Here is a 12,005-nt window from a genome sequence, read left to right on the forward strand (position 1 = left end):
ATTTTTTCAATATATTCATAATAAGAACAAGAGAGATAATTGTCACAGTCAAGGACCAGAATGAGAGATAAAATTAGAACCTGATATTAGAACCTGATACAAATTAGAACCTGATACAAAATTAGAACCTGATACAAATCCAAATATACTCAAGTTTTAAGGTAAAAAAGAATTTGGAATATTGAATCATTTTTTTCTCAACTTGTTGGAAAAGTCAGCTTGAAACCTTACTGTAGCTGATATTGTGAGATCCTAAAATTATTAGTAATGAGTGTGTGGTCTCTAGCTACATTTTTATTTTTAAAAAAGCCCTTTAGATTTTTAAAAATACAAGATAGATAGAACTATAATACAAGTAGTCAGTTTTTCAATATTAAATTATGGAAAACAAACATCTACCTCCACCACAACTATTAGAGAGAGTACCTTCTTTGCTACTTTTGTATTGCACAATTTTGGAATGTACATCACAGATAAGTTGAGGATGATCACTCAAGTAATTTAAACACAATAAGCTATACTGCTGATCAATAAGACATATGCACTTAGAAATTTACAATATTTGGTTGAAGTACATACTGTATATGAATTCATTATTTTAAAGGAATAGGAACATGGTTACTATTGAAAACACTATTGGCTAAATCAGTGGAAATAGCAAAGACTTCATTAAACAAGTAGTATTCAATCCTTGATGGATGTTAAGAAAGATAACTTGAACGAAGAAAAGTAAGAACCTGTTTTGGGGAGCTCAGAATTTATAAGAATACAAATAATGGATGTAAGAATTTTAAAATGTTTCTTATTTATCTGTCTAGATCTTCTTTGCTTCTTTTAAACTTGAGAAGCTAATTAGGCATTACTATATTTGGGTTTCAAAATAAATACATTTCTTGGGCCTTATCTTTTTGTCCCTCTTTGCTTCTTTCCCTGCCTTTTGTCTGACTACCATTTTCTAGTAAAATAGTTATTTCTCATCTAAGCTTCTGGAAGAGGGAAATTCGATCTGTGGTCCTTGGTGATAATTGATTTTGGACAGTAATCATTAAATCTTAAAACACTTGTGAAGTGAAAAAAATGTTCTGGAAAACAAAATTGTATTAAAAGCAGAAATGATGAATTAATAAGGTGATTGGTTAATTTTCAGAAGAAAATTATCTGTAGAAATAATAATAAATCAAAAATACATGTTGTAATCATTAGATTCACCATTAAAATTTTAACTATCTCTATAACTAGCTAGTTTGTAAAAAAAACATGAAAAAATACTTTATTAGTGCAAAAGAATGAAGGAAGAATAATAAGAAAAATACAACAGAGACGAGTTCAAAAAATAGAAAAGAAGACATAAATGTCAAATAGGTCATTAATTAATTATCTACATTTGAAATACTCAGAATAAAGGTCCAAGATGATCAGACTTGATTAAAAATAAATATACCTATATGCTTATAAGAGCTGCATATCAAGTGAAGGACATAGAAAGATTTAAATAAAAGGGTGGAAAAGATATATTATACTCTAATCCAAAAAAAGTATCTGTATGTAAACAGGACACTATAAAGACCAAATGGGGCTTATTTCAGTTACAAACAACAACAACATAAAAACAGTTTAACATTTAAAGATCAACCCTCTCTCATTAACACAATGGTAGAAAAAATTATAACATCTCAATAGTTACAGAAAATCTATGACAAAATTCAACACACATTTATGATACAAATTCCCAGTAAACTGGGGATAGAAGGAACCTCCCTTAATTTGTTAAGGAGTACACTCACACACACACACACACACACACACACACACACTCACTCACAGACACAACTAGAAAAAATAATATATAATTAATGAAAAGTTATGGCAAGTATTCGTTGGAAATTAGGAATATGACAAAAAGTACTTGCTATCACCACTTCTGTTCAAGAATTTACTAGTATTCACCCTATAAAACATTAACAATAAATAAAAAGCAAATAATTAGAAAGAATAAATTAGCACAGCAATTATTGCATATCAAAAAATTTTGTTCATAGAAAATTCAGATTTTACAAACAAAAATTTAGAATTAATAAGAGTTTACCAAGATCAATAGGTACCAGGAAATTTACACAAATTAAATGAATTAATTGTATTTCCATCTGCTGGCAGCAAAAACACTATATAATTTTAAAAAGTGATTTTCACTTACTGTGTCATCAAAAACCGTCAAATATCCAGAGGTGGCCAAAATGGCAGGGTAAGAAGACCCTGAACTCACCTCCTCTCAGGGACACACCAAAATTACAACTCCTTACAGAGAAGCTGTCTATGAGAAGGACCTGAAAACTAGCAGAAAAGATTTTCCACAACTAAAGACATATGAAGAAACCACAATGAGATGGGTAAGAGGGGCAATAATGTGGTATAGTCAGGACCTCCACCCCCAATAGGTTTATTAGCAACCCATAAACAGAAGGAGTATCACAATTGTAAAGGTCCTCCCTAAGGAGTGAGAGGTCCAAGCCTCACATTGCTCTCCCCAGCCCAGGTCCTGCACTGCGAAGGTGAGCCCCCAGAATGTCTGTCGTTGAAAACCAGTATGGCTTACATTCAGGAGACCTGGAGGGCTATAGCCAACAGAAAATCCACTGTTAAAGGGCGTACACAAAACCTCACGTATTCCAAGTCCCAGCACAGAGGCAGTAGTTTGAGAGGAACCTGGGTCAGACCCACTTGCTGATCTTGGAGAGTCTCCTGGAGAGGCAGGAGGTAACTAAGGATATACCTGGAGACAAAGACACTGGTGGCAGCCATTTTGGGGAGCTCATTTTACCACTATAATACTGGTACGGATGTGAAGTTTTGGAATCTTCCTTCTAGCCTGTTAGCACTGGGAGCCTGGCCCCATCAACCAGCAAGTTGGCAACATCATCAAAAAGACAAGAGATAACAAATGGGACATGGATGTGGAGAAAAGGGAAACCTCGTGCACTGTTGGTGGGAATGTAAATTGGTACAACCACTATGGAAAAAAGTATGGAGGTTCTCAAAAATTTTTAAATTGAACTGTCACATGATCCAGTAATTTTACTTCTCGCTATTTACCCTAAGAAAACACAAACACTAATTTGGAAAGATATATGAACACTAATGTTCATTGGAACATTATTTCCGATAGCCAAGATATGGAATCAAACTAAGTGTCCATTGTTAGATGAATGGATAAAGGCGTGATATATATACATGATGGAATATTACTCAGCTTTAAAAAAAGAGAAATCTATCCATTTGTAACACCATGGATGGATCTAGAGGGTATTATGCTAAGTGAAATGAGACAGAAAAAAACAAATATATGAGTTCACTAATGTGTGGAATCTAGAAAACAAAGCAAACAAATGAAACCAAAGGAAAATAGATGAAAAGACACAAAGAACAAATGAGTGGTTGCCAAATGGGGATGGGAATGGTTGGGTAAAATAGGTGAAAGGTATTAAGAGGTACAAAGCTCCAGATATAAAAAAAATAAGCCATGATGATATATTATATCTCATAAGGAATATGATCAATAATATTGTGGTAATTTTAATGGGGAAAGATGGTTACTAGACTTACTGTGGTCATCATTTCACAATGTATGCAAATGCCAAATCACTATGTAGTATACTTGTAACTAACATAATATTGTACATCAACTCTATTTCTATAAAGAAGCAAAAGAAAAACAAAAAAACCCAAATGTCCAGGAATAATGAAAGATGTGTAGGACATATACAATAAATACAACAAAATACCATTTGAGTAAAATCAAAATAATAAAATGGAGGCAGAGAGAGAGATGAATAGAGGAAGAACAGAGGATTTTTACTGCAGTGAAACTACTCTGTGTGATACTATAATATGGATATATATCACATTTGCCCATATCCATAGAATATACAACATCATGAGTGAATCATAAGATAAAGGATGAACTTTGTGATTATGATGTGTGAATGCAGGTTCATCAGTTTTAACAAATGGACCATCTGATGGGGATATTGATGATGGGGGAGACTATGCATGTGTGGGAGCAGGGGGAATATGTCTCAAGTTTACTGTGAACCTAAAAGTGCTCTAAAAAATCTCTAAATTAAAAAATGAATAAATAAATAATAAAAGAGGGATCAGAAAGCTCAATAATGTAAACATGTTCTTTTTCCATACATTGATAGATTCAGTGATAGCTCGATTAATATTCCAGACAGTTTTGTATTGTATGTGTGTATGTGTGTATCCATAAGCAAGTTGAATCTAAATGTACATGGGTCTGTTAGGGCCAAGGAAAGACAAGACAATCTTGAAGAAGAAATAAACAGAGAAATTACTTATTATAATATTCTAGTTATTGAAACAGCATGGTAGATGCGATGGTAGAATGGACTAAGTGAACGAGAGTAGAACACAGGAGCAGAGCCCTAAGCGCCATCTGACACTGACAGTGGTGACATTGTCGTGTAGTAGGTCAGGTGTGCTGTCTCAGTGAATGGGAAAATGATATCTTGGATATTTACACAGAAAATAAAATTTTTCTGAGCTCTACTTCCCACTATACTATTTCCTTTTTCCTAAAAATACTTGCTGGATTTTAGATCCAAACGTAAACAAAATTTTTGAGAATGTAGAAAAAATCTTGTATGAGACTATTTTTTCTGACATTCAATAGGCAGAGGACATTTAAATAAGACACAAAAAGTGTTAAATTTGAAAGTAACAGGGAAAGTGCTTGCATTAAAACTAAGAATTTTTATTTCTCAAAAGTCAACTTTAAAAGAGTGAAAATGAAAGCCACTTTGTGAGAGAAAGTATTTGCAGTAAATATATACAATAAAGGGTGCATATCCAAAATGTATAAAGAACTCTGACAATTCAATGAGAAAAAAATGCTTTAAGAGTATAAATTAGTATTCCCTTTTAGAAAATTGTTTGCCATCACCTACTAAAGCTACATAAAAATGTGTAAATTTTCTGATCCAGCAGTTTCAATCCTAGATATACACCAGAAATGCACACATGTTCACCAAAAAAGACATGTAAAATAATGTTATTGCCTAACAACCTTATATTGGAGAGAACCAAAAATTCTTCTCAATTGTCAAATGGATAAACTGTGGTGTAGTCATAAAATGAAATATCATAAAGCAGTGAGAATGCATGAACTTTTGCCACGTGGAAACGAATGAGTTTCCTCAACATAACGTTGAGTGAAAGAAGCTTAACATAAAAAGTATACAGTGAATGACTATGATCGTATAAAGTTTGAAAATATGCAAAATTCCTGTCTAGTATTAGTCAGAATCATTATCGTGCTGTGTCAGGGTGTAGTGGCTGGAAGGGGACATGGAAGGGGTTATTGTAATGCTGGAACTGTTGTGTTGTTTGATGTGACAGATTGTTACACGGGTGTTGGATTAGTCTTCTCTTTCTGTGTAATCAGTTCCCACAAACTTACTGGTTTAGAACAAGACAGATTTGTTATCACAGTAACTGTGGGTCAGGAGTCCAGGAGTGGCTTAGCAGGGTGAACAAGGTCTCACAAGGCTACAGACTAAGTGCTGGAGAGGATGTGCTCCTTTCTGGAGCTCGGGGTCCCCTTCACAGGTAATGTAGATGTTGGTGACATTCAGTTCCTTGGAGAAAGAGCACTGAGTCTGTCTTCTTGTTGGCTGTTAGCTGGGGCTTCCTCTTAGCTCCTAGAGGCTGCCCACAGATCCCCCATAGGCCCTGTCACAAGGGGATTATTTGGCTTTTAAAGCAGTAGGAAAATCTCTCTGACTTCAAGTCTCTCCCTTCAGGGGAGGTCTGGACCCTCTTTAAAGGGTCACTTGTTTAGGTAATCCTACCCAGATAATCTTTTGGATGAACTCAAAGTCAACTTATTTTGGTTTTAGTAATATTCATCTCTGCCACATTATGGTGACTTAATCAAAGGAGTGCATCCCATCAAATTCACAAGTCTTGCTCACACTCATACAAGACCTGTTCACTAGAGGGGGGGATCTTCGGAGCCAACTTACATTCTGTCTGCCATGGGTGTGTTCACTGAAAATTCATTAAGCTGTATGTTTATGATAAATGCATGATATATGCACATTTCTTTCTATATGTTTTACCTTAAGAAAGCAAAAATAAGATAAAATGGGAAATAAGCTAGTCCTGCAAGGCAGAAGATGAAGATAAAGAATATAACAGATGCCATAAGATAACTGTGATTATATATTCATAAGAGATACTACATAGTAGAGATACTAGAATGTAGGGAATATGGGGAAACGGATGATTAGGAAAGAAGTAGCTCTAAGGTGACAAAATTTTGAGGCAATATTTTATTACAGTCAGACTTATATTGTTTGCTTCCTTTTATAATAGAGAAGCAGCCTCAGAGTTTAAGAGGTAAAAAAAGGTACATGATTGCATATACATATACTTAAATGAGCTATGCATACTTAGATCAAATATTAACCACTGAGTATTCTCAAAGAAACCAAAAGGGTAGGAAGATTCAAAAAGGAGAATTGAGTGGAAACACTTCTCCAGAGAAGCCAGTTAAATTGGGGTTTCAAAAAAAGACATTTAATTTGTCTGAAATAATTCATTGGTCATCTTTGCAATGACAGATTCAATGAAATGTTGAAAAACTAAACTGATTTAAAAGAACTTTTATAGGTAATGTTTGGAAAGGCAAATGAAGATTTAGACAGTAGTTCATAATTCTACTATTTTAAAACGCAAAAGTTAAAAAAAAAAAGGGAAAAAACCTCCAACAACTGAAAAGTGATAGCTTAAACTATGGCACACCTGTAGAATGAAATATTATATAGTAAATTTTAGAAATATTATTTTTGCAGTCATATATTATCATTGAAACAGAGATAGTGGATATCCAAAGATTTAAGAATTTTAATCATGAAGAAATTGCATAAAACATAAGGGAAATATTTTTATTTTGTATTTTTATTATTTTTAAAATGTTTTAAAATCATCAGTGAGTGTCATTTAAGGGAGAAATAAATAACTGTATAAAACATAAAACTTCAGGCATCAGAGGATAAATTATACAATCCTTAGAAATTGAGAGAAGAGTAACAACAAAAAGCAAGTCAGAGAACAGGCTGAACACAAATTGTCAATACCCAACAAGGGCATTTCTCAGGTCTTCAGAAAAGAAAAGGGGAAGAATAGGTCTCCAACTCCATCATTTAGTTATTGAGAATATGCCTGTTAACATTTGGAAATAGTTAGATGTCGAGTAAGAAAAATTCCTTCAATTTCTAGCTATTTTTAAATTTGAAAGTGCTTCCTTCACAAACATCTGAACTCTGTCTCTCAACAGCCATAAAAATGCACAAAGTGAAGCAGCCTTTTGAACACCTCATTTTTTTTTTTAATGTCTGAAACATTTATATTAACATATTTCCATACATATTTCCATACAAATACAAATATAAGATTTTTAGAAATTTCATGTAATGTCTGAAACATTTATATTAACATATTTCCATACATATTTCCATACAAATACAAATATAAGATTTTTAGAAATTTCATGTAATGTCTGAAACATTTATATTAACATATTTCCATACATATTTCCATACAAATACAAATATAAGATTTTTAGAAGTTTCATGTAATGTCTGAAACATTTATATTAACATATTTCCATACAAATAACCCAATGAAAGTTTAGTATTAGTTGTTTTGTTTGTTTTTTTATACTGCAGGTTCTTATTAGGCATCAGTTTTATACACATCAGTGTATACATGTCAATCCCAATCGCCCAATTCAGCACACCACCATCCCCACCTCACCGCAGTTTTCCCCCCTTGGTGTCCATATGTCCATTCTCTACATCTGTGTCTCAACTTCTGCCCTGCAAACTGGCTCATCTGTACCATTTTTCTAGGTTCCGCACACATGCATTAATATACGATATTTGTTTTTCTCTTTCTGACTTACTTCACTCTGTATGACAGTCCCTAGATCCATCCACGTCTCAACAAATGACTCAATTTCGTTCCTTTTTATGGCTGAGTAATATTCCATTGTATATATGTACCACAACTTCTTTATCCATTCATCTGTTGATGGGCATTTAGGTTGCTTCCATGACCTGGCTATTGTAAATAGTGCTGCAATGAACATTCGGGTGCATGTGTCTTTTTGAATTACGGTTTGCTCTGGGTACATGCCCAGTAGTGGGATTGCTGGGTCATATGGTAATTCTATTTTTAGTTTTTTAAGGAACCTCCATATTCTTCTCCATAGTGGCTGTATCAATTTACATTCCCACCAACAGTGCAAGAGGTTTCCCTTTTCTCCACACCCTCTCCAGCATTTGTTGTTTGTAGATTTTCTGATGATGCCCATTCTAACAGGAGTGAGGTGATACCTCATTGTAGTTTTGATTTGCATTTCTCTAATAATTAGTGATGTTGAGCATCTTTTCATGTGCTTCGTGGCCATCTGTATGTCTTCTTTGAAGAAATGTCTATTTAGGTCTTCTGCCCATTTTTGGATTGGGGTGTTTGTTTCTTTGATATTGAGCTGAAGGAGCTGTTTATATATTTTGGAGATTAATCCTTTGTCCGTTGATTCATTTGCAAATATTTTCTCCCATTCTGAGGGTTGTGTTTTCATCTTGTTTATGGTTTCCTTTGCTGTGCAAAAGCTTTGAAGTTTCATTAGGTCCCACTTGTTTATTTTTGTTTTTATTTCCATTACTCTAGGAGGTGGATCAAAAAAGATCTTGCTGTGATTTATGTCAAAGAGTGTTCTTCCTATGTTTTCCTCTAAGAGTTTTATAGTGTCCAGTCTTATATTTAGGTCTCTAATCCATTTTGAGTTTATTTTTGTGTATGGTGTTAGGGAGTATTCTAATTTCATTCTTTTACATGTAACTGTCCAGTTTTCCCAGCACCACTTATTGAAGAGACTGTCTTTTCTCCATTGTATATCTTTGCCTCCTTTGTCATAGATTAGTTGACCATAGGTGCGTGGGTTAATCTCTGGGCTTTCTATCTTGTTCCATTGATCTATGTTTCTGTTTTTGTGCCAGTACCATATTGTCTTGATTACTGTAGCTTTGTAGTATAGTCTGAAGTCAGGGAGTCTGATTCCTCCAGCTCCATTTTTTTGCCTCAAGACTGCTTTGGCTATTCGGGGTCTTTTGTGTCTCCATACAAATTTTAAGATGATTTGTTCTAGCTCCGTAAAAAATGCCATTGGTAATTTGATAGGGATTGCAATGAATCTGTAGATTGCTTTGGGTAGTATACTCATTTTCACAATGTTGATTCTTCCAATCCAAGAACATGGTATATCTCTCCATCTGTTGGTATCATCTTTAATTTCTTTCATCAGTGTCTTATAGTTTTCTGCATACAGGTCTTTTGTCTCCCTAAGTAGGTTTATTCCTAGGTATTTTATTCTTTTTGTTGCAATGGTAAATGGGAGTGTTTCCTTAATTTCTCTTTCAGATTTTTCATCATTAGTGTATAGGAATGCAAGAGATTTCTGTGCATTAATTTTGTATCCTGCAACTTTACCATATTCATTAATTAGCTCTAGCAGTTTTCTGGTGGCAGTTTTAGGATTCTCTATGTATAGTATCATGTCATCTGCAAACAGTGACAGTTTTACTTCTTCTTTTCCAATTTGTATTCCTTTTATTTCTTTTTCTTCTCTGATTGCCGTGGCTAGGACTTCCAGAACTATGTTGAATAATAGTGGTGAGAGTGATCATCCTTGTCTCGTTCCTGATCTTAGAGGAAATGCTTTCAGTTTTTCACCATTGAGAATGATGTTTGCTGTGGGTTTGTCATATATGGCCTTTATTATGTTGAGGTAGGTTCCCTCTATGCCCACTTTCTGGAGAGTTTTTATCAGAAATGGGTGTTGAATTTTGTCAAAAGCTTTTTCTGCATCTATTGAGATGATCATATGGTTTTTATTCTTCAATTTGTTAATATGGTGTATCACATTGATTGATTTGCATATATTGAAGAATCCTTGCATCCCTGGGATAAATCCCACTTGATCATGGTGTATGATCCTTTTAATGTGTTGTTGGATTCTGTTTGCTAGTATTTTGTTGAGGATTTTTGCATCTATATTCATCAGTGATATTGGTCTGTAATTTTCTTTTTTTGTAGTGTCTTTGTCTGGTTTTGGTATCAGGGTGATGGTGGCCTCATAGAATGAGTTTGGGAGTGTTCCTTCCTCTGCAATTTTTTGGAAGAGTTTGAGAAGGATGGGTGTTAGCTCTTCTCTAAATGTTTGATAGTATTCACCTGTGAAGCCATCTGGTCCTGGACTTTTGTTTGTTGGAAGATTTTTAATCACAGTTTCAATTTCATTACTTGTGATTGGTCTGTTCATATTTTCTGTTTCTTCCTGATTCAGTCTTGGAAGGTTATACCTTTCTAAGAATTTGTCCATTTCTTCCAGGTTGTCCATTTTATTGGCATAAAGTTGCTTGTAGTTGTCTCTTAGGATGCTTTGTATTTCTGCGGTGTCTGTTGTAACTTCTCCTTTTTCATTTCTGATTTTATTGATTTGAGTCCTCTCCCTCTTTTTCTTGATGAGTCTGGCTAATGGCTTATCAATTTTGTTTATCTTCTCAAAGAACCAACTTTTAGTTTTATTGATCTTTGCTATTGCTTTCTTTGTTTCTATTTCATTTATTTCTGCTCTGATCTTTATGATTTCTTTCCTTCTGCTAACTTTGGGTTTTGTTTGTTCTTCTTTCTCTAGTTTCTTTAGGTGTAAGGTTAGATTGTTTACTTGAGATTTTTCTTGTTTCTTTAGGTAGGCTTGTATAGCTATAAACTTCCCTCTTAGAACTGCTTTTGCTGCATCCCATAGGTTTTGGGTCGTCGTGTTTTCATTGTCATTTGTCTCTAGGTATTTTTTTATTTCCTCTTTGATTTCTTCAGTGATCTCTTGGTTATTTAGTAACGTATTGTTTAGCCTCCATGTGTTTGTCCTTTTTACGTTTTTTTCCCTGTAATTCATTTCTAATCTCATAGCATTGTGGTCAGAAAAGATGCTTGATATGATTTCAATTTTCTTAAATTTACTGAGGCTTGATTTGTGACCCAAGATGTGATCTATCCTGGAGAATGTTCCGTGCGCACTTGAGAAGAACGTGTAATCTGCTGTTTTTGGGTGGAATGTCCTATATATATCAATTAAATCTATCTGGTCTATTGTGTCATTTAAAGCTTCTGTTTCCTTATTTATTTTCATTTTGGATGATCTGTCCATTGGTGTAAGTGAGGTGTTAAAGTCCCCCACTATTATTGTGTTACTGTCGATTTCCTCTTTTATAGCTGTTAGCAGTTGCCTTATGTATTGAGGTGCTCCTATGTTGGGTGCATATATATTTATAATTGTTATATCTTCTTCTTGGATTGATCCCTTGATCATTATGTAGTGTCCTTCCTTGTCTCTTGTAACATTCTTTATTTTAAAGTCTATTTTATCTGATATGAGTATAGCTACTCCAGCTTTCTTTTGATTTCCATTTGCATGGAATATCTTTTTCCATCCCCTCACTTTCAGTCTGTATGTGTCCCTAGGTCTAGGTGGGTCTCTTGTAGACAGCATATATATGGGTCTTGTTTTTGTATCCATTCAGCCAGTCTATGTCTTTTGGTTGGGGCATTTAATCCATTCACGTTTAAGGTAATTATCGATATGTATGTTCCTATGACCATTTTCTTAATTGTTTTGGGTTTGTTTTTGTAAGTCCTTTTCTTCTCTTGTGTTTCCCACTTAGAGAAGTTCCTTTAGCATTTGTTGTAGAGCTGGTTTGGTGGTGCTGAATTCTCTTAGCTTTTGCTTGTCTGTAAAGCTTTTGATTTCTCCATCAAATCTAAATGAGATCCTTGCCAGGTAGAGTAATCTTGGTTGTAGGTTCTTCCCTTTCATCACTTTAAGTATATCATGCCACTCCCTTCTGGCTTGCAGAGTTTCT

General features: G+C 34.2%; 1 long non-coding RNA gene across 1 annotated transcript in view; it reads right to left on the minus strand.

Annotated features, from left to right (window-relative positions):
* Positions 1-305: 305 nt before the first annotated feature.
* Positions 306-12,005, minus strand: part of LOC309628730 — a 32,844-nt gene continuing 21,144 nt past the window's right edge. Inside the window, exon 2 of the long non-coding RNA XR_014244677.1 lies at positions 306-7,395. This is a non-coding gene — a long non-coding RNA (uncharacterized lncRNA). The remainder of the gene's footprint in view (positions 7,396-12,005) is intronic.

This window comes from Balaenoptera borealis, assembly GCF_965194805.1.
Source record: "Balaenoptera borealis genome assembly, chromosome: 5".
In the NCBI taxonomy this organism is placed as follows: domain Eukaryota; kingdom Metazoa; phylum Chordata; class Mammalia; order Artiodactyla; family Balaenopteridae; genus Balaenoptera; species Balaenoptera borealis.